The sequence below is a fragment of the Leptodactylus fuscus genome, chromosome 5 (genome assembly GCF_031893055.1).
Source record: "Leptodactylus fuscus isolate aLepFus1 chromosome 5, aLepFus1.hap2, whole genome shotgun sequence".
NCBI classification, from domain to species: Eukaryota; Metazoa; Chordata; class Amphibia; order Anura; family Leptodactylidae; genus Leptodactylus; species Leptodactylus fuscus.
The window spans coordinates 35791147-35817760 of NC_134269.1; the positions used below are offsets into that span (position 1 = coordinate 35791147).

General features: G+C 48.8%; 22 non-coding genes across 22 annotated transcripts; all 22 read left to right on the top strand.

Annotated features, from left to right (window-relative positions):
• Positions 1-889: 889 nt before the first annotated feature.
• On the top strand, positions 890-982 carry TRNAI-UAU (transfer RNA isoleucine (anticodon UAU)). Its single transcript is given in 2 exon segments — positions 890-927; positions 947-982. It is a non-coding gene; the product is annotated as a tRNA-Ile (tRNA).
• A 374-nt stretch (positions 983-1356) lies between these two features.
• TRNAR-CCU (transfer RNA arginine (anticodon CCU)) lies at positions 1357-1429 on the top strand. The gene has a single exon. It is a non-coding gene; the product is annotated as a tRNA-Arg (tRNA).
• A 2525-nt stretch (positions 1430-3954) lies between these two features.
• On the top strand, positions 3955-4047 carry TRNAI-UAU (transfer RNA isoleucine (anticodon UAU)). Its single transcript is given in 2 exon segments — positions 3955-3992; positions 4012-4047. It is a non-coding gene; the product is annotated as a tRNA-Ile (tRNA).
• Positions 4048-5485: 1438 nt separating this feature from the next.
• TRNAI-UAU (transfer RNA isoleucine (anticodon UAU)) lies at positions 5486-5578 on the top strand. The gene is given in 2 exon segments: positions 5486-5523; positions 5543-5578. It is a non-coding gene; the product is annotated as a tRNA-Ile (tRNA).
• A 1438-nt stretch (positions 5579-7016) lies between these two features.
• TRNAI-UAU (transfer RNA isoleucine (anticodon UAU)) lies at positions 7017-7109 on the top strand. The gene is given in 2 exon segments: positions 7017-7054; positions 7074-7109. It is a non-coding gene; the product is annotated as a tRNA-Ile (tRNA).
• A 374-nt stretch (positions 7110-7483) lies between these two features.
• On the top strand, positions 7484-7556 carry TRNAR-CCU (transfer RNA arginine (anticodon CCU)). The gene has a single exon. It is a non-coding gene; the product is annotated as a tRNA-Arg (tRNA).
• A 991-nt stretch (positions 7557-8547) lies between these two features.
• Positions 8548-8640, top strand: TRNAI-UAU (transfer RNA isoleucine (anticodon UAU)). Its single transcript is given in 2 exon segments — positions 8548-8585; positions 8605-8640. It is a non-coding gene; the product is annotated as a tRNA-Ile (tRNA).
• A 375-nt stretch (positions 8641-9015) lies between these two features.
• On the top strand, positions 9016-9088 carry TRNAR-CCU (transfer RNA arginine (anticodon CCU)). Its single transcript has one exon. It is a non-coding gene; the product is annotated as a tRNA-Arg (tRNA).
• A 991-nt stretch (positions 9089-10079) lies between these two features.
• TRNAI-UAU (transfer RNA isoleucine (anticodon UAU)) lies at positions 10080-10172 on the top strand. Its single transcript is given in 2 exon segments — positions 10080-10117; positions 10137-10172. It is a non-coding gene; the product is annotated as a tRNA-Ile (tRNA).
• Positions 10173-10546: 374 nt separating this feature from the next.
• On the top strand, positions 10547-10619 carry TRNAR-CCU (transfer RNA arginine (anticodon CCU)). The gene has a single exon. It is a non-coding gene; the product is annotated as a tRNA-Arg (tRNA).
• Positions 10620-11610: 991 nt separating this feature from the next.
• TRNAI-UAU (transfer RNA isoleucine (anticodon UAU)) lies at positions 11611-11703 on the top strand. Its single transcript is given in 2 exon segments — positions 11611-11648; positions 11668-11703. It is a non-coding gene; the product is annotated as a tRNA-Ile (tRNA).
• Positions 11704-12080: 377 nt separating this feature from the next.
• Positions 12081-12153, top strand: TRNAR-CCU (transfer RNA arginine (anticodon CCU)). Its single transcript has one exon. It is a non-coding gene; the product is annotated as a tRNA-Arg (tRNA).
• A 991-nt stretch (positions 12154-13144) lies between these two features.
• TRNAI-UAU (transfer RNA isoleucine (anticodon UAU)) lies at positions 13145-13237 on the top strand. Its single transcript is given in 2 exon segments — positions 13145-13182; positions 13202-13237. It is a non-coding gene; the product is annotated as a tRNA-Ile (tRNA).
• Positions 13238-13614: 377 nt separating this feature from the next.
• TRNAR-CCU (transfer RNA arginine (anticodon CCU)) lies at positions 13615-13687 on the top strand. The gene has a single exon. It is a non-coding gene; the product is annotated as a tRNA-Arg (tRNA).
• Positions 13688-14678: 991 nt separating this feature from the next.
• TRNAI-UAU (transfer RNA isoleucine (anticodon UAU)) lies at positions 14679-14771 on the top strand. Its single transcript is given in 2 exon segments — positions 14679-14716; positions 14736-14771. It is a non-coding gene; the product is annotated as a tRNA-Ile (tRNA).
• A 374-nt stretch (positions 14772-15145) lies between these two features.
• On the top strand, positions 15146-15218 carry TRNAR-CCU (transfer RNA arginine (anticodon CCU)). Its single transcript has one exon. It is a non-coding gene; the product is annotated as a tRNA-Arg (tRNA).
• A 7605-nt stretch (positions 15219-22823) lies between these two features.
• Positions 22824-22916, top strand: TRNAI-UAU (transfer RNA isoleucine (anticodon UAU)). Its single transcript is given in 2 exon segments — positions 22824-22861; positions 22881-22916. It is a non-coding gene; the product is annotated as a tRNA-Ile (tRNA).
• Positions 22917-23290: 374 nt separating this feature from the next.
• Positions 23291-23363, top strand: TRNAR-CCU (transfer RNA arginine (anticodon CCU)). Its single transcript has one exon. It is a non-coding gene; the product is annotated as a tRNA-Arg (tRNA).
• Positions 23364-24354: 991 nt separating this feature from the next.
• Positions 24355-24447, top strand: TRNAI-UAU (transfer RNA isoleucine (anticodon UAU)). The gene is given in 2 exon segments: positions 24355-24392; positions 24412-24447. It is a non-coding gene; the product is annotated as a tRNA-Ile (tRNA).
• Positions 24448-24821: 374 nt separating this feature from the next.
• On the top strand, positions 24822-24894 carry TRNAR-CCU (transfer RNA arginine (anticodon CCU)). Its single transcript has one exon. It is a non-coding gene; the product is annotated as a tRNA-Arg (tRNA).
• A 991-nt stretch (positions 24895-25885) lies between these two features.
• On the top strand, positions 25886-25978 carry TRNAI-UAU (transfer RNA isoleucine (anticodon UAU)). The gene is given in 2 exon segments: positions 25886-25923; positions 25943-25978. It is a non-coding gene; the product is annotated as a tRNA-Ile (tRNA).
• A 374-nt stretch (positions 25979-26352) lies between these two features.
• On the top strand, positions 26353-26425 carry TRNAR-CCU (transfer RNA arginine (anticodon CCU)). Its single transcript has one exon. It is a non-coding gene; the product is annotated as a tRNA-Arg (tRNA).
• Positions 26426-26614: the final 189 nt, after the last annotated feature.

Sequence of the window (26614 nt, forward strand, 5' to 3'; positions counted from 1 at the left end):
AAGCGGATCGTGCCAAACCTGGCCGCGTACTAACATGAAAAGGCAATTTCTATGTCCCAAGAAGAGCAATTCAGTGTAACGCTATCTTCTTTGAATGCAGAGAACGCCCTATGCTTTTGAAAAAGACAGCACCTTGCTTAATTCTTCCTTTATATCCCATTGCCTAGACAAACACGGGGTACGGAATCGGAGATATCAATCTGCCTCCAATTGTGAATTATTTTTTACAAACAGAATTTCTTTACAATGCAATCCTATGTTGTTGGGATAGGGCACACGCATGGATTGCTAAAAATACAGGCTAACTCCACAGCACTATAAGGAACCATTCCAATGTCACCCACATTGCATTTTTAAAAAAGGAGTCTGTAACCAAGCCCAGCATAGCAAACCAGCCCCGCAGAGAGATAGGTTAGGGTCACCTGAATCCAACGGTGTTTCCCCCTTCCGAATGGGTGCCTCCTTTCCTGAGTGCTCTCTCTTTCTGTCAATACTCAAATGAGCTCTTTGGAGCAACGAGGGTGTTGCCATTGCTCCAAAGAGGTAAGCGGCAACGCCCTCGTTGCTCCAAATAGCTCGTTTGCATGTTGACAAAGGCAGCGATATCTCGGCAACGGAGGCACCCATTCACAAGGAGAAAACACACTTTAATTCAGGTGACCCTAAGCTATCTATTCCTGTGGGTCTGGGTTGATATGCTGGATTCTGGAGACAAACTTCCTTCAACATGAAACCTGCCAGCACCTTGGATCGTACGACTTCATATATCAGTAAGAGTGAAGTAAAACGACTTGGAGTAGATTCAGAGCATCTTTACTGTCAGCGATCTTAACGGTGATCGTTTGGGAAATATCATGCAAAAAAAGCAAGCCCGCAGCACCTCACGTAAGCTTCAGTGGTGCAATCGGTCAGCGCGCGGTACTTATAAAGCAGTAACTGTCGAGCAATGCCGAGGTTGTCAGTTCGAGCCTCACCTGAAGCATCCTTTCTTGCTTCCCTCATCTGTTTTTTTAGAACAGCAGCGAGGCAGCACAGTCTCTCAAGGCGGCTCATCCTCATCTATCAACACCACGGAATCACAAATCAGGCAAACTTGTGTGCTTTGGAAGAGTCCTGGCCCTCCATTAAGCTTTTCTTCTTCTTCTTCACCATTAACAATATCCTGTGACTTTGTCATCCAAAGGAGGCAAGAAAGGCACCCCTGGCTCTTCTTGAAAGAACGCAAGTACGCCAATAAGAAAGCTTTAGATTTGGAACGCAAAAGGTACAAGTCCCATCTGGATAATGCATTTGGATGGCTGGTGCATGTCTGCTTTCTTTGAAAAATAGAATCATAAGGCTTGTGCCCTGTATCCAGCCCCAGTGGCCTAATGGATAAGGCACTGGCCTCCTAAGCCAGGGATTGTGGGTTCGAGTCCCATCTGGGGTGTTTGTCAGCCTAAGCTTTACAAGCGTACCCTGGACGTGTTTTAGGTCCAAATTAAAAGTTCTCAAGCCTCCTCTTCCCGGGGTGATTGTCTCGCTTGCCTCTGAAGCGGATCGTGCCAAACCTGGCCGTGTACTAACATGAAAAGGCAATTTCTATGTCCCAAGAAGAGCAATTCAGTGTAACGCTATCTTCTTTGAATGCAGAGAACGCCCTACGCTTTTGAAAAAGACAGCACCTTGCTTTATTCTTCCTTTATATCCCATTGCCTAGACAAACACGGGGTACGGAATCGGAGATATCCATCTGCCTCCAATTGTGAATTTTTTTTACAAACAGAATTTCTTTACAATGCAATCCTATGTTGTTGGGATAGGGCACACGCATGGATTACTAAAAATACAGGCTAACTCCACAGCGCTATAAGGAACCATTCCAATGTCACCCACATTGCATTTTTAAAAAAGGAGTCTGTAACCAAGCCCAGCATAGCAAACCAGCCCCGCAGAGAGATAGGTTAGGGTCACCTGAATCCAACGGTGTTTCCCCCTTCCGAATGGGTGCCTCCTTTCCTGAGTGCTCTCTCTTTCTGTCAATACTCAAATGAGCTCTTTGGAGCAACGAGGGTGTTGCCATTGCTCCAAAGAGGTAAGCGGCAACGCCCTCGTTGCTCCAAATAGCTCGTTTGCATGTTGACAAAGGCAGCGATATCTCGGCAACGAAGGCACCCATTCACAAGGAGAAAACACACTTTAATTCAGGTGACCCTAAGCTATCTATTTCTGTGGGTCTGGGTTGATATGCTGGATTCAGGAGACAAACTTCCTTCAACATGAAACCTGCCAGCACCTTGGATCGTACGACTTCATATATCAGTAAGAGTGAAGTAAAACGACTTGGAGTAGATTCAGAGCATCTTTACTGTCAGCGATCTTAACGGTGATCGTTTGGGAAATATCATGCAAACAAAGCAAGCCCGCAGCACCTCACGTAAGCTCCAGTAGCGCAATCGGGCAGTGCGCGGTACTTATAAAGCAGTAACCGTCGAGCAATGCCAAGGTTGTCAGTTCGAGCCTCACCTGGAGCATCCTTTCTTGCATCCCTCATCTGTTTTTTTAGAACAGCAGCGAGGCAGCACAGTCTCTCAAGGCGTCTCATCCTCATCTATCAACACCACGGAATCACAAATCAGGCAAACTTGTGTGCATTGGAAGAGTCCTGGCCCTCCATTAAGCTGTTCTTCTTCTTCTTCTTCACCATTAACAATATCCTGTGACTGTGTCATCCAAAGGAGGCAAGAAAGGCACCCCTGGCTCTTCTTGAAAGAACGCAAGCACGCCAATAAGAAAGCTTTAGATTTGGAACGCAAAAGGTACAAGTCCCATCTGGATAATGCATTTGGATGGCTGGTGCATGTCTGCTTTCTTTCAAAAATAGAATCATAAGGCTTGTACCCTGCATCCAGCCCCAGTGGCCTAATGGATAAGCCATTGGCCTCCTAAGCCAGGGATTGTGGGTTTGAGTCCCATCTGGGGTGTTTGTCAGCCTAAGCTTTACAAGCGTACCCTGGATGTGTTTTAGGTCCAAATTAAAAGTTCTCAAGCCTCCTTTTCCCTGGGTGATTGTCTCGCTTGCTTCTGAAGCGGATCGTGCCAAACCTGGCCGCGTACTAACATGAAAAGGCAATTTCTATGTCCCAAGAAGAGCAATTCAGTGTAACGCTATCTTCTTTGAATGCAGAGAACGCCCTATGCTTTTGAAAAAGACAGCACCTTGCTTTATTCTTCCTTTATATCCCATTGCCTAGACAAACACGGGGTACGGAATCGGAGATATCCATCTGCCTCCAATTGTGAATTTTTTTTACAAACAGAATTTCTTTACAATGCAATCCTATGTTGTTGGGATAGGGCACACGCATGGATTGCTAAAAATACAGGCTAACTCCACAGCGCTATAAGGAACCATTCCAATGTCACCCACATTGCATTTTTAAAAAAGGAGTCTGTAACCAAGCCCAGCATAGCAAACCAGCCCCGCAGAGAGATAGGTTAGGGTCACCTGAATCCAACGGTGTTTCCCCCTTCCGAATGGGTGCCTCCTTTCCTGAGTGCTCTCTCTTTCTGTCAATACTCAAATGAGCTCTTTGGAGCAACGAGGGTGTTGCCATTGCTCCAAAGAGGTAAGCGGCAACGCCCTCGTTGCTCCAAATAGCTCGTTTGCATGTTGACAAAGGCAGCGATATCTCGGCAACGGAGGCACCCATTCACAAGGGGAAAACACACTTTAATTCAGGTGACCCTAAGCTATCTATTTCTGTGGGTCTGGGTTGATATGCTGGATTCTGGAGACAAACTTCCTTCAACATGAAACCTGCCAGCACCTTGGATCGTACGACTTCATATATCAGTAAGAGTGAAGTAAAACGACTTGGAGTAGATTCAGAGCATCTTTACTGTCAGCGATCTTAACGGTGATCGTTTGGGAAATATCATGCAAAAAAAGCAAGCCCGCAGCACCTCACGTAAGCTCCAGTGGCGCAATCGGTCAGCGCGCGGTACTTATAAGGCAGTAACTGTCGAGCAATGCCGAGGTTGTGAGTTCGAGCCTCACCTGGAGCATCCTTTCTTGCTTCCCTCATCTGTTTTTTTAGAACAGCAGCGAGGCAGCACAGTCTCTCAAGGCGCCTCATCCTCATCTATCAACACCACGGAATCACAAATCAGGCAAACTTGTGTGGTTTGGAAGAGTCCTGGCCCTCCATTAAGCTTTTCTTCTTCTTCTTCACCATTAACAATATCCTGTGACTGTGTCATCCAAAGGAGGCAAGAAAGGCACCCCTGGCTCTCCTTGAAAGAACGCAAGCACGCCAATAAGAAAGCTTTAGATTAGGAACGCAAAAGGTACAAGTCCCATCTGGATAATGCATTTGGATGGCTGGTGCATGTCTGCTTTCTTTGAAAAATAGAATCATAAGGGTTGTGCCCTGCATCCAGCCCCAGTGGCCTAATGGATAAGGCACTGGCCTTCTAAGCCGGGGATTGTGCGCTCGAGTCCCTGCTGGGGGCTTTTTCAGCCTAAGCTTTACAAGCGTACCCTGGACGTGTTTTAGGTCCAAATTAAAAGTTCTCAAGCCTCCTCTTCCCGGGGTGATTGTCTCGCTTGCTTCTGAAGCGGATCGTGCCAAACCTGGCCACGTACTAACATGAAAAGGCAATTTCTATGTCCCAAGAAGAGCAATTCAGTGTAACGCTATCTTCTTTGAATGCAGAGAACGCCCTATGCTTTTGAAAAAGACAGCACCTTGCTTTATTCTTCCTTTATATCCCATTGCCTAGACAAACACGGGGTACGGAATCGGAGATATCCATCTGCCTCCAATTGTGAATTTTTTTTACAAACAGAATTTCTTTACAATGCAATCCTATGTTGTTGGGATAGGGCACACGCATGGATTGCTAAAAATACAGGCTAACTCCACAGCGCTATAAGGAACCATTCCAATGTCACCCACATTGCATTTTTAAAAAAGGAGTCTGTAACCAAGCCCAGCATAGCAAACCAGCCCCGCAGAGAGATAGGTTAGGGTCACCTGAATCCAACGGTGTTTCCCCCTTCCGAATGGGTGCCTCCTTTCCTGAGTGCTCTCTCTTTCTGTCAATACTCAAATGAGCTCTTTGGAGCAACGAGGGTGTTGCCATTGCTCCAAAGAGGTAAGCGGCAACGCCCTCGTTGCTCCAAATAGCTCGTTTGCATGTTGACAAAGGCAGCGATATCTCGGCAACGGAGGCACCCATTCACAAGGGGAAAACACACTTTAATTCAGGTGACCCTAAGCTATCTATTTCTGTGGGTCTGGGTTGATATGCTGGATTCTGGAGACAAACTTCCTTCAACATGAAACCTGCCAGCACCTTGGATCGTACGACTTCATATATCAGTAAGAGTGAAGTAAAACGACTTGGAGTAGATTCAGAGCATCTTTACTGTCAGCGATCTTAACGGTGATCGTTTGGGAAATATCATGCAAAAAAAGCAAGCCCGCAGCACCTCACGTAAGCTCCAGTGGCGCAATCGGTCAGCGCGCGGTACTTATAAAGCAATAACCGTCGAGCAATGCCGAGGTTGTGAGTTCGAGCCTCACCTGGAGCATTCTTTCTTGCTTCCCTCATCTGTTTTTTTAGAACAGCAGCGAGGCAGCACAGTCTCTCAAGGCGCCTCATCCTCATCTATCAACACCACGGAATCACAAATCAGGCAAACTTGTGTGGTTTGGAAGAGTCCTGGCCCTCCATTAAGCTTTTCTTCTTCTTCTTCACCATTAACAATATCCTGTGACTGTGTCATCCAAAGGAGGCAAGAAAGACACCCCTGGTTCTTCTTGAAAGAACGCAAGCACGCCAATAAGAAAGCTTTAGATTAGGAACGCAAAAGGTACAAGTCCCATCTGGATAATGCATTTGGATGGCTGGTGCATGTCTGCTTTCTTTGAAAAATAGAATCATAAGGCTTGTGCGCTGCATCCAGCCCCAGTGGCCTAATGGATAAGGCACTGGCCTTCTAAGCCAGGGATTGTGGGTTCGAGTCCCTGCTGGGGGCTTTTTCAGCCTAAGCTTTACAAGCGTACCCTGGACGTGTTTTAGGTCCAAATTAAAAGTTCTCAAGCCTCCTCTTCCCGGGGTGATTGTCTCGCTTGCTTCTGAAGCGGATCGTGCCAAACCTGGCCGCGTACTAACATGAAAAGGCAATTTCTATGTCCCAAGAAGAGCAATTCAGTGTAACGCTATCTTCTTTGAATGCAGGGAACGGCCTATGCTTTTGAAAAAGACAGCACCTTGCTTTATTCTTCCTTTATATCCCATTGCCTAGACAAACACGGGGTACGGAATCGGAGATATCCATCTGCCTCCAATTGTGAATTTTTTTTACAAACAGAATTTCTTTACAATGCAATCCTATGTTGTTGGGATAGGGCACACGCATGGATTGCTAAAAATACAGGCAAACTCCACAGCGCTATAAGGAACCATTCCAATGTCACCCACATTGCATTTTTAAAAAAGGAGTCTGTAACCAAGCCCAGCATAGCAAACCAGCCCCGCAGAGAGATAGGTTAGGGTCACCTGAATCCAACGGTGTTTCCCCCTTCCGAATGGGTGCCTCCTTTCCTGAGTGCTCTCTCTTTCTGTCAATGCTCAAATGAGCTCTTTGGAGCAACGAGGGTGTTGCCATTGCTCCAAAGAGGTAAGCGGCAACGCCCTCGTTGCTCCAAATAGCTCGTTTGCATGTTGACAAAGGCAGCGATATCTCGGCAACGGAGGCACCCATTCACAAGGGGAAAACACACTTTAATTCAGGTGACCCTAAGCTATCCATTTCTGCGTTTCTGGGTTGATATGCTGGATTCTGGAGACAAACTTCCTTCAACATGAAACCTGCCAGCACCTTGGATCGTACGACTTCATATATCAGTAAGAGTGAAGTAAAACGACTTGGAGTAGATTCAGAGCATCTTTACTGTCAGCGATCTTAACGGTGATCGTTTGGGAAATATCATGCAAAAAAAGCAAGACCGCAGCACCTCACGTAAGCTCCAGTGGCGCAGTCGGTCAGCGCGCGGTACTTATAAAACAGTAACTGTCGAGCAATGCCGAGGTTGAGAGTTCGAGCCTCACCTGGAGCATCCTTTCTTGCTTCCCTCATCTGTTTTTTTAGAACAGCAGCGAGGCAGCACAGTCTCTCAAGGCGCCTCATCCTCATCTATCAACACCACGGAATCACAAATCAGGCAAACTTGTGTCCTTTGGAAGAGTCCTGGCCCTCCATTAAGCTTTTCTTCTTCTTCTTCACCATTAACAATATCCTGTGACTGTGTCATCCAAAGGAGGCAAGAAAGGCACCCCTGGCTCTTCTTGAAAGAACGCAAGTACGCCAATAAGAAAGCTTTAGATTTGGAACGCAAAAGGTACAAGTCCCATCTGGATAATGCATTTGGATGGCTGGTGCATGTCTGCTTTCTTTGAAAAATAGAATCATAAGGCTTGTGCCCTGCATTCAGCCCCAGTGGCCTAATGGATAAGGCACTGGCCTCCTAAGCCAGGGATTGTGGGTTCGAGTCCCATCTGGGGTGTTTGTCAGCCTAAGCTTTACAAGCGTACCCTGGACGTGTTTTAGGTCCAAATTAAAAGTTCTCAAGCCTCCTCTTCCCGGGGTGATTGTCTCGCTTGCTTCTGAAGCGGATCGTGCCAAACCTGGCCGCGTACTAACATGAAAAGGCAATTTCTATGTCCCAAGAAGAGCAATTCAGTGTAACGCTATCTTCTTTGAATGCAGAGAACGCCCTATGCTTTTGAAAAAGACAGCACCTTGCTTTATTCTTCCTTTATATCCCATTGCCTAGACAAACACGGGGTACGGAATCGGAGATATCCATCTGCCTCCAATTGTGAATTTTTTTTACAAACAGAATTTCTTTACAATGCAATCCTATGTTGTTGGGATAGGGCACACGCATGGATTGCTAAAATTACAGGCTAACTCCACATTGCTATAAGGAACCATTCCAATGTCACCCACATTGCATTTTTAAAAAAGGAGTCTGTAACCAAGCCCAGCATAGCAAACCAGCCCCGCAGAGAGATAGGTTAGGGTCACCTGAATCCAACGGTGTTTCCCCCTTCCGAATGGGTGCCTCCTTTCCTGAGTGCTCTCTCTTTCTGTCAATACTCAAATGAGCTCTTTGGAGCAACGAGGGTGTTGCCATTGCTCCAAAGAGGTAAGCGGCAACGCCCTCGTTGCTCCAAATAGCTCGTTTGCATGTTGACAAAGGCAGCGATATCTCGGCAACGGAGGCACCCATTCACAAGGGGAAAACACAGTTTAATTCAGGTGACCCTAAGCTATCTATTTCTGTGGGTCTGGGTTGATATGCTGGATTCTGGAGACAAACTTCCTTCAACATGAAACCTGCCAGCACCTTGGATCGTACGACTTCATATATCAGTAAGAGTGAAGTAAAACGACTTGGAGTAGATTCAGAGCATCTTTACTGTCAGCAATCTTAACGGTGATCGTTTGGGAAATATCATGCAAAAAAAGCAAGCCCGCAGCACCTCACGTACGCTCCAGTGGCGCAATCGGTCAGCGCGCGGTACTTATAAAGCAGTAACTGTCGAGCAATGCCGAGGTTGTGAGTTCGAGCCTCACCTGGAGCATCCTTTCTTGCTTCCCTCATCTGTTTTTTTAGAACAGCAGCGAGGCAGCACAGTCTCTCAAGGCGCCTCATCCTCATCTATCAACACCACGGAATCACAAATCAGGCAAACTTGTGTGGTTTGGAAGAGTCCTGGCCCTCCATTAAGCTTTTCTTCTTCTTCTTCACCATTAACAATATCCTGTGACTGTGTCATCCAAAAGGAGGCAAGAAAGGCACCCCTGGCTCTTCTTGAAAGAACGCAAGTACGCCAATAAGAAAGCTTTAGATTTGGAACGCAAAAGGTACAAGTCCCATCTGGATAATGCATTTGGATGGCTGGTGCATGTCTGTTTTCTTTGAAAAATAGAATCATAAGTTTTGTGCCCTGCATCCAGCCCCAGTGGCCTAATGGATAAGGCACTGGCCTCCTAAGCCAGGGATTGTGGGTTCGAGTCCCATCTGGGGTGTTTGTCAGCCTTAGCTTTACAAGCGTACCCTGGACGTGTTTTAGCTCCAAATTAAAAGTTCTCAAGCCTCCTCTTCCCGGGGTGATTGTCTCGCTTGCTTCTGAAGCGGATCGTGCCAAACCTGGCCGCGTACTAACATGAAAAGGCAATTTCTATGTCCCTAGAAGAGCAATTCAGTGTAACGCTATCTTCTTTGAATGCAGAGAACGCCCTATGCTTTTGAAAAAGACAGCACCTTGCTTTATTCTTCCTTTATATCCCATTGCCTAGACAAACACGGGGTACGGAATCGGAGATATCTATCTGCCTCCAATTGTGAATTTTTTTTACAAACAGAATTTCTTTACAATGCAATCCTATGTTGTTGGGATAGGGCACACGCATGGATTGCTAAAAATACAGGCTAACTCCACAGCGCTATAAGGAACCATTCCAATGTCACCCACATTGCATTTTTAAAAAAGGAGTCTGTAACCAAGCCCAGCATAGCAAACCAGCCCCGCAGAGAGATAGGTTAGGGTCACCTGAATCCAACGGTGTTTCCCCCTTCCGAATGGGTGCCTCCTTTCCTGAGTGCTCTCTCTTTCTGTCAATACTCAAATGAGCTCTTTGGAGCAACGAAGGTGTTGCCATTGCTTCAAAGAGGTAAGCGGCAACGCCCTCGTTGCTCCAAATAGCTCGTTTGCATGTTGACAAAGGCAGCGATATCTCGGCAACGGAGGCACCCATTCACAAGGGGAAAACACAGTTTAATTCAGGTGACCCTAAGCTATCTATTTCTGCGTTTCTGGGTTGATATGCTGGATTCTGGAGACAAACTTCCTTCAACATGAAACCTGCCAGCACCTTGGATCGTACAACTTCATATATCAGTAAGAGTGAAGTAAAACGACTTGGAGTAGATTCAGAGCATCTTTACTGTCAGCGATCTTAACGGTGATCGTTTGGGAAATATCATGCAAATAAAGCAAGCCCGCAACACCTCGCGTAAGCTCCAGTGGCGCAATCGGTCAGCGCGCAGTACTTATAAAGCAGTAACTGTCGAGCAATGCCGAGGTTGTGAGTTCGAGCCTCACCTGGAGCATCCTTTCTTGCTTCCCTCATCTGTTTTTTTAGAACAGCAGCGAGGCAGCACAGTCTCTCAAGGCGCCTCATCCTCATCTATCAACACCACGGAATCACAAATCAGGCAAACTTGTGTGGTTTGGAAGAGTCCTGGCCCTCCATTAAGCTTTTCTTCTTCTTCTTCACCATTAACAATATCCTGTGACTGTGTCATCCAAAGGAGGCAAGAAAGGCACCCCTGGCTCTTCTTGAAAGAACGCAAGTACGCCAATAAGAAAGCTTTAGATTTGGAACGCAAAAGGTACAAGTCCCATCTGGATAATGCATTTGGATGGCTGGTGCATGTCTGCTTTCTTTGAAAAATAGAATCATAAGGCTTGTGCCCTGCATCCAGCCCCAGTGGCCTAATGGATAAGGCACTGGCCTCCTAAGCCAGGGATTGTGGGTTCGAGTCCCATCTGGGGTGTTTGTCAGCCTAAGCTTTACAAGCGTACCCTGGACGTGTTTTAGGTTCAAATTAAAAGTTCTCAAGCCTCCTCTTCCCGGGGTGATTGTCTCGCTTGCTTCTGAAGCGGATCGTGCCAAACCTGGCCGCGTACTAACATGAAAAGGCAATTTCTATGTCCCAAGAAGAGCAATTCAGTGTAACGCTGTCTTCTTTGAATGCAGAGAACGCCCTACGCTTTTGAAAAAGACAGCACCTTGCTTTATTCTTCCTTTATATCCCATTGCCTAGACAAACACGGCGTACGGAATCGGAGATATCCATCTGCCTCCAATTGTGAATTTTTTTTACAAACAGAATTTCTTTACAATGCAATCCTATGTTGTTGGGATAGGGCACACGCATGGATTGCTAAAAATACAGGCTAACTCCACAGCGCTATAACGAACCATTCCAAAGTCTCCCACATTGCATTTTTAAAAAAGAAGTCTGTAACCAAGCCCAGCATAGCAAACCAGCCCCGCAGAGAGATAGGTTAGGGTCACCTGAATCCAACGGTGTTTCCCCCTTCCGAATGGGTGCCTCCTTTCCTGAGTGCTCTCTCTTTCTGTCAATACTCAAATGAGCTCTTTGGAGCAACGAGGGTGTTGCCATTGCTCCAAAGAGGTAAGCGGCAACGCCCTCGTTGCTCCAAATAGCTCGTTTGCATGTTGACAAAGGCAGCGATATCTCGGCAACGGAGGCACCCATTCACAAGGGGAAAACACACTTTAATTCAGGTGACCCTAAGCTATCTATTTCTGTGGGTCTGGGTTGATATGCTGGATTCTGGAGACAAACTTCCTTCAACATGAAACCTGCCAGCACCTTGTATCGTACGACTTCATATATCAGTAAGAGTGAAGTAAAACGACTTGAAGTAGATTCAGAGCATCTTTACTGTCAGCGATCTTAACGGTGATCGTTTGGGAAATATCATGCAAAAAAAGCAAGCCCGCAGCACTTCACGTAAGCTCCAGTGGCGCAATCGGTCAGCGCGCGGTATTTATAAAGCAGTAACTGTCGAGCAATGTCGAGGTTGTGAGATCGAGCCTCACCTGGAGCATCCTTTCTTGCTTCCCTCATCTGTTTTTTTAGAACAGCAGCGAGGCAGCACAGTCTCTCAAGGCGCCTCATCCTCATCTATCAACACCACGGAATCACAAATCAGGCAAACTTGTGTGCATTGGAAGAGTCCTGGCCCTCCATTAAGCTTTTCTTCTTCTTCTTCTTCACCATTAACAATATCCTGTGACTGTGTCATCCAAAGGAGGAAAGAAAGGCACCCCTGGCTCTTCTTGAAAGAACGCAAGCACGCCAATAAGAAAGCTTTAGATTTGGAACGCAAAAGGTACAAGTCCCATCTGGATAATGCATTTGGATGGCTGGTGCATGTCTGCTTTCTTTCAAAAATAGAATCATAAGGCTTGTACCCTGCATCCAGCCCCAGTGGCCTAATGGATAAGGCACTGGCCTCCTAAGCCAGGGATTGTGGGCTCGAGTCCCATCTGGGGTGTTTGTCAGCCTAAGCTTTACAAGCGTACCCTGGACGTGTTTTAGGTCCAAATTAAAAGTTTTCAAGCCTCCTCTTCCCGGGGTGATTGTCTCGCTTGCTTCTGAAGCGGATCGTGCCAAACCTGGCCGCGTACTAACATGAAAAGGCAATTTCTATGTCCCAAGAAGAGCAATTCAGTGTAACGCCATCTTCTTTGAATGCAGAGAACGCCCTATGCTTTTGAAAAAGACAGCACCTTGCTTTATTCTTCCTTTATATCCCATTGCCTATACAAACACGGGGTACGGAATCGGAGATATCCATCTGCCTCCAATTGTGAATTTTTTTTACAAACAGAATTTCTTTACAATGCAATCCTATGTTGTTGGGATAGGGCACACGCATGGATTGCTAAAAATACAGGCTAACTCCACAGCGCTATAAGGAACCATTCCAATGTCACCCACATTGCATTTTTAAAAAAGGAGTCTGTAACCAAGCCCAGCATAGCAAACCAGCCCCGCAGAGAGATAGGTTAGGGTCACCTGAATCCAACGGTGTTTCCCCCTTCCGAATGGGTGCCTCCTTTCCTGAGTGCTCTCTCTTTCTGTCAATACTCAAATGAGCTCTTTGGAGCAACGAAGGTGTTGCCATTGCTCCAAAGAGGTAAGCGGCAACGCCCTCGTTGCTCCAAATAGCTCGTTTGCATGTTGACAAAGGCAGCGATATCTCGGCAACGGAGGCACCCATTCACAAGGGGAAAACACAGTTTAATTCAGGTGACCCTAAGCTATCTATTTCTGTGGGTCTGGGTTGATATGCTGGATTCTGGAGACAAACTTCCTTCAACATGAAACCTGCCAGCACCTTGGACAGTACGACTTCATATATCAGTAAGAGTGAAGTAAAACGACTTGGAGTAGATTCAGAGCATCTTTACTGTCAGCGATCTTAACGGTGATCGTTTGGGAAATATCATGCAAACAAAGCAAGCCGGCAGCACCTCACGTAAGCTCCAGTGGCGCAATCGGTCAGCGCGCGGTACTTATAAAGCAGTAACTGTCGAGCAATGCCGAGGTTGTGAGTTCGAGCCTCACCTGGAGCATCCTTTCTTGCTTCCCTCATCTGTTTTTTGAGAACAGCAGCGAGGCAGCACAGTCTCTCAAGGCGCCTCATCCTCATCTATCAACACCACGGAATCACAAATCAGGCAAACTTGTGTGGTTTGGAAGAGTCCTGGCCCTCCATTAAGCTTTTCTTCTTCTTCTTCTTCACCATTAACAATATCCTGTGACTGTGTCATCCAAAGGAGGCAAGAAAGGCACCCCTGGCTCTTCTTGAAAGAACGCAAGCACGCCAATAAGAAAGCTTTAGATTTGGAACGCAAAAGGTACAAGTCCCATCTGGATAATGCATTTGGATGGCTGGTGCATGTCTGCTTTCTTTGAAAAATAGAATCATAAGGCTTGTGCCCTGCATCCAGCCCCAGTGGCCTAATGGATAAGGCACTGGCCTCCTAAGCCAGGGATTGTGGGTTCGAGTCCCATCTGGGGTGTTTGTCAGCCTAAGCTTTACAAGCGTACCCTGGACGTGTTTTAGGTCCAAATTAAAAGTTCTCAAGCCTCCTCTTCCCGGGGTGATTGTCTCGCTTGCTTCTAAAGCGGATCGTGCCAAACCTGGCCGCGTACTAACATGAAAAGGCAATTTCTATCTCCCAAGAAGAGCAATTCAGTGTAACGCTATCTTCTTTGAATGCAGAGAACGCCCTATGCTTTTGAAAAAGACAGCACCTTGCTTTATTCTTCCTTTATATCCCATTGCCTAGACAAACACGGGGTACGGAATCGGAGATATCCATCTGCCTCCAATTGTGAATTTTTTTTACAAACAGAATTTCTTTACAATGCAATCCTATGTTGTTGGGATAGGGCACACGCATGGATTGCTAAAAATACAGGCTAACTCCACAGCGCTATAAGGAACCATTCCAATGTCACCCACATTGCATTTTTAAAAAAGGAGTCTGTAACCAAGCCCAGCATAGCAAACCAGCCCCGCAGAGAGATAGGTTAGGGTCACCTGAATCCAACGGTGTTTCCCCCTTCCGAATGGGTGCCTCCTTTCCTGAGTGCTCTCTCTTTCTGTCAATACTCAAATGAGCTCTTTGGAGCAACGAGGGTGTTGCCATTGCTCCAAAGAGGTAAGCGGCAACGCCCTCGTTGCTCCAAATAGCTCGTTTGCATGTTGACAAAGGCAGCGATATCTCGGCAACGGAGGCACCCATTCACAAGGAGAAAACACACTTTAATTCAGGTGACCCTAAACTATCTATTTCTGTGGGTCTGGGTTGATATGCTGGATTCTGGAGACAAACTTCCTTCAACATGAAACCTGCCAGCACCTTGGACAGTACGACTTCATATATCAGTAAGAGTGAAGTAAAACGACTTTGAGTAGATTCAGAGCATCTTTACTGTCAGCGATCTTAACGGTGATCGTTTGGGAAATATCATGCAAACAAAGCAAGCCCGCAGCACCTCACGTAAGCTCCAGTGGCGCAATCGGTCAGCGCGCGGTACTTATAAAGCAGTAACTGTCGAGCAATGCCGAGGTTGTGAGTTCGAGCCTCACCTGGAGCATCCTTTCTTGCTTCCCTCATCTGTTTTTTGAGAACAGCAGCGAGGCAGCACAGTCTCTCAAGGCGCCTCATCCTCATCTATCAACACCACGGAATCACAAATCAGGCAAACTTGTGTGGTTTGGAAGAGTCCTGGCCCTCCATTAAGCTTTTCTTCTTCTTCTTCACCATTAACAATATCCTGTGACTGTGTCATCCAAAGGAGTCAAGAAAGGCACCCCTGGCTCTTCTCGAAAGAACGCAAGCACGCCAATAAGAAAGCTTTAGATTTGGAACGCAAAAGGTACAAGTCCCATCTGGATAATGCATTTGGATGGCTGGTGCATGTCTGCTTTCTTTGAAAAATAGAATCATAAGGCTTGTGCCCTGCATCCAGCCCCAGTGGCCTAATGGATAAGGCACTGGCCTCCTAAGCCAGGGATTGTGGGTTCGAGTCCCATCTGGGGTGTTTGTCAGCCTAAGCTTTACAAGCGTACCCTGGACGTGTTTTAGGTCCAAATTAAAAGTTCTCAAGCCTCCTCTTCCCGGGGTGATTGTCTCGCTTGCTTCTGAAGCGGATCGTGCCAAACCTGACCGCGTACTAACATGAAAAGGCAATTTCTATGTCCCAAGAAGAGCAATTCAGTGTAACGCTATCTTCTTTGAATGCAGAGAACGCCCTAGACTGCTGAGACTGACCGATCCCTTAGAGGTTACCCTTTAATACCGCCCCTTAGTGTAACTAAACAACAAAGACATACCAGACTCCGGCATGGTTTGAAAGTGGGTTGGCCACAGCTTTTATTTACAGATTTATTTAAAGTGCAAACGAAAGGAAACAAGACTTCCTCCATGACGGCTCTCCTATGGCCCGCAGGTGGACAGCGGGCCCCTCGTACTCGACCATCTCGCCACGGGACGTGGCAAACTCCCGCGTGCTGTGACAACTAAGACAATAAGAAACATAGTCAAAACAAACCGAAAAAACCGCGAGGGCAAGGGTGGGCGGGCGTTTCCTCACGTCAGACCAAGACGAAGGGTAAGAGGCCTATACCCACGTGCCCCCGAATTATATAAAGTATATTTCCAAAACAAATGACCTCATCAAAACAAGGGGCGGGTGTATTAATTCAAAAAACCGTAACCCAGCAACCCCAGCACAGCAGTCTTAGCCCCTTTTCCTTAAGCAGTGCAAGGGCCACTAGACTGCTGAGACTGACCGATCCCTTAGAGGTTACCCTTTAATACCGCCCCTTAGTGTAACTAAACAACAAAGACATACCAGACTCCGGCATGGTTTGAAAGTGGGTTGGCCACAGCTTTTATTTACAGATTTATTTAAAGTGCAAACGAAAGGAAACAAGACTTCCTCCATGACGGCTCTCCTATGGCCCGCAGGTGGACAGCGGGCCCCTCGTACTCGACCATCTCGCCACGGGACGTGGCAAACTCCCGCCACGGAGGGGACAGAGTAAAGAACCTACTACTGGCCCCGACCAACCCCACCAGCCAAAAGAAGGGCCCTATCAAGGCCGTCCTGCAGCCCGGACAGAAAAATGTCCAAACCTATGGGGTTCAAATGAACCCCATCAGAAAGAAGGAGATTGCTATTGTCTCCATCCAACTCCGAATGACGAATGGCCACCCCGCCCAGGGCCCGTACATGTTTCGCAACCCTCACATTTAAAAGCTTACGGGAGCGCTCCAAGGCCCTATGGGAACGAGCGCCTCGCCAGTGAGATCTAGGGATAATTTCCGACCAAACCGGGATCACACGTTCAAAATATTCAGCAATGCGAGTGAAATCCTGCTTGATTACCGAAATCAACTCACCAAGCTTGACTTTTCCCAAATCGTTACCCCCAGCATGGACTAATAGAATCAGCGTACCCGGCACTGACCTGCTTATCTTCGCTACCTCAGCCAGAACTCTAATCCACCGCATACCCCTGATCCCCAACCACTGTACCGAGACACCGGAAAACCCGAGTGACGGACCCACCGGACGCACAGCAGCCCTGCGCTCCGCCCAATAAATGAAGGAGTGGCCCAGAATCCACACCGACATCGGGGAAAAACCTGAAAGAAAACGGGACAGAAAGCAAGACATAAATAAACAAAATGGGGAAAAATTAAACAAGCAAAAGGTCAGGTCGCACATAACGCATAAAACAGTCGGATTTCCATCTCCCTAATTTTTTGATACACTCCGAGTCCAATCCGCACAGGTCGGCCGTAGTGGCCGCCCCGATGCGGAAGGAATGGGTGCCGAAATCACGGGGGTCCAAACCCAAAGACTGCAAAGAGGACTTAAAGACAGAGGAAAACTGGTAACGGGTGAGAGGCAAGCCAGAGCTATGTACTAAGAAAAACGGAGATGGAACCCTGCTACTGACGAATTCCCGAACCAACTGAACCGGACAGAACGGAGACCCAGTCGGACGAATCGGAACCCAACAACCCTGGCCATACACGTCGGTCTTGGACCGCCTAATACAAATCCGCACATCCGAGCTAGAAAGGACGACATCACCCACCTGTAAGCCCCCACCGGAAAATCTACTGGCCGGAAGGAGTTCGCCAATCCTCAAGGCACAGAAAAAAGCCAGGGAAAAGGCGACTCGAAAAAGAAGCACTTCGCTGTCGTCCCTGCACAACAAAGAGAGAGCAGACAACAATCTCTGCAGCAACGGAAAGGAAACAGGGCGGCGCATGTCACGCCGCCCCGCCTCCTTCCTCCAGCCCTTCAAAATTTGCCTAACCACAAAACGTTTGGTGACATCCACTCGACCCTGAAGCTTAAGCACAAATGCTAAACCGGTCAACCTACGCGCTGCCACAGCAGCAGAAACTCCCCCTTCCCGAAGAACCTCTAAAAAACTCAAAATAAGGCGAAACAAAGCATTATCCTCCGCGGGTACCAAACCGCCAGAGTGAGACAAAAACTCGTTCCACGCTGCAGTGTGACTCCGCCATGTGGCGGGGGTAACCGACCGCCGCACAAGCGCCATCAAACGGTCTCCAACAAATTCCACAAAGCTTCCGGACAAGGCTCCCCTTCCTCCTCCGCTGACGGGTGTAGCAAGCGAAACAGCTGAAAATTAGAACGAGACAGAGCATCAGCAATGTTGTTATCGGCGCCCGGAACATGCCGGGCGCGAAAAAAGATGTTGGCCTGCAGGCAGCGAAGAACCAAATGTCTCAAGAGCGCTAACACTTCCAAAGAGGAAGACGATAGGCTGTTCACCGCCTGCACGACCGCCATATTATCGGACCAGAAGCAGACACGGCAATTGCTGATGCTCTGGCCCCACAATTCTACAGCGACTATAATCGGAAAAAGCTCCAACAGCGTCAAGTTCCTAACTAACCCCCTATCGAACCAAGAGGGGGGCCACTCAGCCCTACACCACTTATTACCGAAAACCGCGCCAAAACCGTCGGACCCGGCCGCATCCGTAAAAAACGAGAGCTCCACACTGGACACTATGTCGGATTGGCATACGGCCCTACCGTTGAAGGATGCCAAAAAACGCCGCCACACCCTCAAATCTTCACGCAACGTTTTAGTAATCCGAATAAAATGATGAGGGAGAGAGACGCCCTTGGTCGCCAAGGACAGGCGGCGGCAAAAAGTCCGGCCCATCGGGATAACCTTGCACGCGAAGTTCAAAAGACCCAGGAGCACCTGCATCTGATGCACGGTCACCTTCTTAGAGTTCTCCGCCTTTTGAACCTCCTGGACCAGCCGGTCAAGCTTGTCATCTGGCAAGCGGAAGACCATGGCGACAGAGTCGATTTCGATTCCAAGAAAAGACAGGCAGGTCACAGGACCAACCGTCTTTTCTTCAGAAAGGGGAACACCGAATGAGCGCATCAAACACTTGAACGATCGTAACAAAAACTCGCAAACCGGGGAATCAGCCGGCCCTACGAAAAGGAAATCGTCCAAATAATGCAAAACTGACTGATATCCTGTTTCGAAGCGCACGACCCATTCCAAAAAAGACGAAAAAATTTCAAAATATGAACAAGAAATCGAACACCCCATTGGCAAGCACATGTCAACGAAAAACTTTTCGCGTAATGAACAGCCAAGGAGGTGAAAACAACTGGGGTGGATGGGGAGCAAACGAAAAGCGGATTCAATATCTGATTTAGCTAGAAAGGCCCCCTTACCCGCCCGGCGAACTAAATCAACCGCTTTGTCAAACGACGCGTAGGAAACAGCGGCCACCTCCTTGGAAATACCGTCGTTAACAGAATCCCCCCTGGGGTAGGACAGATGATGTATAAGGCGAAATTTACCCGGTTCCCGTTTGGGTACCAGACCCAGCGGGGAAACACGCAAATTGGAGAATGGGGGGTCGTCAAACGGGCCCGCCATCCTACCCAAAGAAACCTCCTTCATCACCTTATCCCACGCCAAAGGTTCATCAGCCAACACGGAACGTAAATTACCGGACAAGGAGGAGACCGGCGAATCCTCAAATGGGATGACAAAGCCTACACTAAACCCGTCCTCAAGCAAGTTTGCCTCCCGTCTCCGCGGGTACAGCTCTAGCCATGGGCGCAGAACTGGGCCTCTCACCGGGGTTCTCGCCTGAGCCGGGGGCACCCAACTTGGCCAGTTGTTTACCCCGACGTGAACATTTGAGCGCGGAATGGCTACCTCCGCAGATCGAACAATCATGTCGAAACTTGCAGGAGGAGAAGAAACGGCAGTGTCCTTCATTGTAAAGCCAACAGGACCCTGTCGGCTTGTGGGGAATGGATCCAGCACCGGAGGGAGAACCCCCGGCTCCGGACTGAAAAGACCTCTGCGACTTTTGACTAAGGATGAGCTGAATCCAGACGTCAGCCGCCTTCGACGCCCAGCCCAAGGCAGGGGTCAAAGCCAGCCGGCGCCTGAACTCCTCATCATAGCGCCACCAAGCCGCACCTCCGTGCAGCTTGTGGGCGCTATAGATAGAGTCTAGGTACACAAAGAGCTCAGGGCCTTTCTCAGGGCTATGCTGACATAATATGTGAGCCAGCACCGAGAAAGCCTGCAGCCAATTCCCGAAGGTCTTAGCAACCTTCGGCTTCCTTTCTGAACCACGCTCAAAGGACCTTTCCTTATCCACTGTCCCATGTTCAGTGGATAGCAAGGACCAAATCTCAATGTACTCACCCCTAATAATTTTATCGCGGGTCTCCGCAGGGACATGAGTGCCTAGCGGAGAGATTCCGCAGTATATTGAATCCTTGAAAGTGAGGCCAAGAGGTAGACTAGCCGGCGCAGGCGTAACCCCGCCAGCACCCACCCCGGGGACCACCATGTTATTGGAGCTAATTAAAGCTGGGGAAATGTGACTGGCTACTGAAGCTATGTTGCTGTGGGCCGGGTTGGTGAGGGCCGACCATGCGGGGAGGCAATGCAACTCACCTTCAGGCATGGGCCCCGTAACCGGTCTGTGCGGCGGAAGATGAGGCGGCTGGACATGGACGGCCAGAGGTGCTGCGGGGTGGTGGGACATCTCCGCAGGTTGCTGAGGGCTGGCATCAGAAACAATGGACGCAGGAAGGCGGCGGGCAGAAGTGCGCGGGCTACGGCATGGAGAGGAACAGCAGGAAAGGCGGGGAGAACCGCAGGCACGACTTCGGCAGTGTTCTCTTCGAGATCCCGAGGAACGATGACTACAGGCACGGTGCGAAGGAGATCTGCTACGGACGGAATGGTGACGAGAAAATTCCCTCCTACGGCGATCATGGCGACAATGACGGCTGCAATCTGAGGACAGAGAAGACTCGGAAGAGGTAAGCCTATCAAAACTGCGACGGGACTTCCGTGACCCCTGCCCGCGCGTACTACGTCCACTCATGCGCTGACCCCTGGGTTTCCGAGGCGACCGAGGTGAGGTGACTCTTGACCTGGGTGAGGGGGGTTGCTGGATCCCCTGGGGAGGCTGGCGAGCAAGCTGTCTGGGATTTGAAAGCCTCTGGTGCCCTCTAGTGGTGAGAGCCGGCAGTGCAGGCTGAGAAACAGATGGATAGCAGGACGGCACAGCCTGCTCTCCAGGGGCAGCATGCGACGCCAGTGATCCCAGGGGACCAGGTAGAACAACGGGGGGAGGGGTAGGGGGAACCATTACAGCACTATCCGAGTCACATGATGAAGCCCCGCCCCCTCCAACCCCCTCCGTGGTCAGTAAAACACTCGTAGCCGGTGACAGGGGCTGTAAGACTCCTGTCCCGGGTGTCAGCTCACCAGATCCTGCATCTTCACCCCTTGCTCCTGCAAGGGGCATGGAAGGCCGGCTGAATCCCCGGTGGCTGGAGGGAGCTGCATCCAGATGCCGGACAGCCACCCGATGGCTGCCGGGTGCAGTGCGTGTCATGGTGTTGGGTGGGGGTAGGCCTCCGGCTCCTGGAGGAGGCCTAGCTGCGGGATCAGGACTGCCGGCTGCAGGCCGCGGCCTAGCGGTGGGCGGGGCTTCGCCTCCCGCTCCGGCGGGAGGCCGATCCAGTGGAGGAGCAGCAGCCGCAAGCTTGCTCCGGACAGTCTGTCCTGGACTGCCGGGTGGAGGCTGCGGCCTAGCGGGGGGCGTGGCTTCACCTCCCGCTCCAGCGGGAGGCCGAGGCTGAAGGGCCCGGTGATCCGCCACGCTCAGGCCACTGGGTTGATGCCGGGAGCCAGGAGCGGGCGGAGCTTCGCCCCCTGCTCCAGCAGGGGGCCGGACTGCTGCAGCTCTGCTCCGGCGGCCGCCAGAGCCGGAAGTAGGCCGCGGCTGCGGCCTAGCTGTTTCAAGGGGAGACGGCGGGCTGAATCTTCTCCCAGCGTGGCGGCGGGAATCACTGTGAAGGCCCCGACCAACCGCCGGCGCGCTTCGTTTGGCTCCACGCGCCGGCGGGCTGGGGCTAAGACGGTTCGGCCTCCGGACCGTGCGGTGGGGCCTCCTGGAGGACCGGGCAGCAGCTACAGGAACATCAGGATCCTCTTCATCCCTGGACAGCTGAGCAGCAGCCCTCTGCAACATTTCTTGGATCCATCCGTGCCCTTCTTCTCTGGCTCTCTCCATGATGAGCATCTCCAGGTCAGCCATGATGGGTAACTGGGGAGCTGTTTCCTCACGTCAGACCAAGACGAAGGGTAAGAGGCCTATACCCACGTGCCCCCGAATTATATAAAGTATATTTCCAAAACAAATGACCTCATCAAAACAAGGGGCGGGTGTATTAATTCAAAAAACCGTAACCCAGCAACCCCAGCACAGCAGTCTTAGCCCCTTTTCCTTAAGCAGTGCAAGGGCCACTATGCTTTTGAAAAAGACAGCACCTTGCTTTATTCTTCCTTTATATCCCATTGCCTAGACAAACACGGGGTACGGAATCGGAGATATCCATCTGCCTCCAATTGTGAATTTTTTTTACAAACAGAATTTCTTTACAATGCAATCCTATGTTGTTGGGATAGTGCACACGCATGGATTGCTAAAAATACAGGCTAACTCCACAGCGCTATAAGGAACCATTCCAATGTCACCCACATTGCATTTTTAAAAAAGGAGTCTGTAACCAAGCCCAGCATAGCAAACCAGCCCCGCAGAGAGATAGGTTAGGGTCACCTGAATCCAACGGTGTTTCCCCCTTCCGAATGGGTGCCTCCTTTCCTGAGTGCTCTCTCTTTCTGTCAATACTCAAATGAGCTCTTTGGAGCAACGAGGGTGTTGCCATTGCTCCAAAGAGGTAAGCGGCAACGCCCTCGTTGCTCCAAATAGCTCGTTTGCATGTTGACAAAGGCAGCTATATCTCGGCAACGGAGGCACCCATTCACAAGGGGAAAACACACTTTAATTCAGGTGACCCTAAGCTATCTATTTCTGTGGGTCTGGGTTGATATGCTGGATTCTGGAGACAAACTTCCTTCAACATGAAACCTGCCAGCACCTTGGATCGTACGACTTCATATATCAGTAAGAGTGAAGTAAAACGACTTGGAGTAGATTCAGAGCATCTTTACTGTCAGCGATCTTAACGGTGATCGTTTGGGAAATATCATGCAAAAAAAGCAAGCCCGCAGCACCTCACGTAAGCTCCAGTGGCGCAATCGGTCAGCGCGCGGTACTTATAAAGCAGTAACTGTCGAGCAATGCCGAGGTTGTGAGTTCGAGCCTCACCTGGAGCATCCTTTCTTGCTTCCCTCATCTGTTTTTTTAGAACAGCAGCGAGGCAGCACAGTCTCTGAAGGCGCCTCATCCTCATCTATCAACACCACGGAATCACAAATCAGGCAAACTTGTGTGGTTTGGAAGAGTCCTGGCCCTCCATTAAGCTTTTCTTTTTCTTCTTCACCATTAACAATATCCTGTGACTGTGTCATCCAAAGGAGGCAAGAAAGGCACCCCTGGCTCTTCTTGAAAGAACGCAAGCACGCCAATAAGAAAGCTTTAGATTTGGAACGCAAAAGGTACAAGTCCCATCTGGATAATGCATTTGGATGGCTGGTGCATGTCTGCTTTCTTTGAAAAATAGAATCATAAGGCTTGTGCCCTGCATCCAGCCCCAGTGGCCTAATGGATAAGGCACTGGCCTCCTAAGCCAGGGATTGTGGGTTCGAGTCCCATCTGGGGTGTTTCTCAGCCTAAGCTTTACAAGCGTACCCTGGAAGTGTTTTAGGTCCAAATTAAAAGTTCTCAAGCCTCCTCTTCCCGGGGTGATTGTCTCGCTTGCTTCTAAAGCGGATCGTGCCAAACCTGGCCGCGTACTAACATGAAAAGGCAATTTCTATCTCCCAAGAAGAGCAATTCAGTGTAACGCTATCTTCTTTGAATGCAGAGAACGCCCTATGCTTTTGAAAAAGACAGCACCTTGCTTTATTCTTCCTTTATATCCCATTGCCTAGACAAACACGGGGTACGGAATCGGAGATATCCATCTGCCTCCAATTGTGAATTTTTTTTACAAACAGAATTTCTTTACAATGCAATCCTATGTTGTTGGGATAGGGCACACGCATGGATTGCTAAAAATACAGGCTAACTCCACAGCGCTATAAGGAACCATTCCAATGTCACCCACATTGCATTTTTAAAAAAGGAGTCTGTAACCAAGCCCAGCATAGCAAACCAGCCCCGCAGAGAGATAGGTTAGGGTCACCTGAATCCAACGGTGTTTCCCCCTTCCGAATGGGTGCCTCCTTTCCTGAGTGCTCTCTCTTTCTGTCAATACTCAAATGAGCTCTTTGGAGCAACGAGGGTGTTGCCATTGCTCCAAAGAGGTAAGCGGCAACGCCCTCGTTGCTCCAAATAGCTCGTTTGCATGTTGACAAAGGCAGCGATATCTCGGCAACGGAGGCACCCATTCACAAGGGGAAAACACACTTTAATTCAGGTGACCCTAAGCTATCTATTTCTGTGGGTCTGGGTTGATATGCTGGATTCTGGAGACAAACTTCCTTCAACATGAAACCTGCCAGCACCTTGGATCGTACGACTTCATATATCAGTAAGAGTGAAGTAAAGCGACTTGGAGTAGATTCAGAGCATCTTTACTGTCAGCGATCTTAACGGTGATCGTTTGGGAAATATCATGCAAAAAAAGCAAGCCCGCAGCACCTCACGTAAGCTCCAGTGGCGCAATCGGTCAGCGCGCGGTACTTATAAAGCAGTAACTGTCGAGCAATGCCGAGGTTGTGAGTTCGAGCCTCACCTGGAGCATCCTTTCTTGCTTCCCTCATCTGTTTTTTTAGAACAGCAGCGAGGCAGCACAGTCTCTCAAGGCGCCTCCTCCTCATCTATCAACACCACGGAATCACAAATCAGGCAAACTTGTGTGGTTTGGAAGAGTCCTGGCCCTCCATTAAGCTTTTCTTCTTCTTCTTCACCATTAACAATATCCTGTGACTGTGTCATCCAAAGGAGGCAAGAAAGGCACCCCTGGCTCTTCTTGAAAGAACGCAAGTACGCCAATAAGAAAGCTTTAGATTTGGAACGCAAAAGGTACAAGTCCCATCTGGATAATGCATTTGGATGGCTGGTGCATGTCTGCTTTCTTTGAAAAATAGAATCATAAGGCTTGTGCCCTGCATCCAGCCCCAGTGGCCTAATGGATAAGGAACTGGCCTCCTAAGCCAGGGATTGTGGGTTCGAGTCCCATCTGGGGTGTTTGTCTGCCTAAGCTTTACAAGCGTACTCTGGACGTGTTTTAGGTCCAAATTAAAAGTTCTCAAGCCTCCTCTTCCCGGGCTGATTGTCTCGCTTGCTTCTGAAGCGGATCGTGCCAAACCTGGCCGCGTACTAACATGAAAAGGCAATTTCTATGTCCCAAGAAGAGCAATTCAGTGTAACGCTATCTTCTTTGAATGCAGAGAACGCCCTATGCTTTTGAAAAAGACAGCACCTTGCTTTATTCTTCCTTTATATCCCATTGCCTAGACAAACACGGGGTACGGAATCGGAGATATCCATCTGCCTCCAATTGTGAATTTTTTTTACAAACAGAATTTCTTTACAATGCAATCCTATGTTGTTGGGATAGGGCACACGCATGGATTGCTAAAAATACAGGCTAACTCCACAGCGCTATAAGGAACCATTCCAATGTCACCCACATTGCATTTTTAAAAAAGGAGTCTGTAACCAAGCCCAGCATAGCAAACCAGCCCCGCAGAGAGATAGGTTAGGGTCACCTGAATCCAACGGTGTTTCCCCCTTCCGAATGGGTGCCTCCTTTCCTGAGTGCTCTCTCTTTCTGTCAATACTCAAATGAGCTCTTTGGAGCAACGAGGGTGTTGCCATTGCTCCAAAGAGGTAAGCGGCAACGCCCTCATTGCTCCAAATAGCTCGTTTGCATGTTGACAAAGGCAGCGATATCTCGGCAACGGAGGCACCCATTCACAAGGAGAAAACACACTTTAATTCAGGTGACCCTAAACTATCTATTTCTGTGGGTCTGGGTTGATATGCTGGATTCTGGAGACAAACTTCCTTCAACATGAAACCTGCCAGCACCTTGGATCGTACGACTTCATATATCAGTAAGAGTGAAGTAAAACAACTTGGAGTAGATTCAGAGCATCTTTACTGTCAGCGATCTTAACGGTGATCGTTTGGGAAATATCATGCAAACAAAGCAAGCCCGCAGCACCTCACATAAGCTCCAGTGGCGCAATCGGTCAGCGCGCGGTACTTATAAAGCAGCAACTGTCGAGCAATGCCGAGGTTGTGAGTTCGAGCCTCACCTGGAGCATCCTTTCTTGCTTCCCTCATCTGTTTTTTGAGAACAGCAGCGAGGCAGCACAGTCTCTCAAGGCGCCTCATCCTCATCTATCAACACCACGGAATCACAAATCAGGCAAACTTGTGTGGTTTGGAAGAGTCCTGGCCCTCCATTAAGCTTTTCTTCTTCTTCTTCACCATTAACAATATCCTGTGACTGTGTCATCCAAAGGAGGCAAGAAAGGCACCCCTGGCTCTTCTTGAAAGAACGCAAGCACGCCAATAAGAAAGCTTTAGATTTGGAACGCAAAAGGTACAAGTCCCATCTGGATAATGCATTTGGATGGCTGGTGCATGTCTGCTTTCTTTGAAAAATAGAATCATAAGGCTTGTGCCCTGCATCCAGCCCCAGTGGCCTAATGGATAAGGCACTGGCCTCCTAAGCCAGGGATTGTGGGTTCGAGTCCCATCTGGGGTGTTTGTCAGCCTAAGCTTTACAAGCGTACCCTGGACGTGTTTTAGGTCCAAATTAAAAGTTCTCAAGCCTCTTCTTCCCGGGGTGATTGTCTCGCTTGCTTCTGAAGCGGATCGTGCCAAACCTGGCCGCGTACTAACATGAAAAGGCAATTTCTATGTCCCAAGAAGAGCAATTCAGTGTAACGCTATC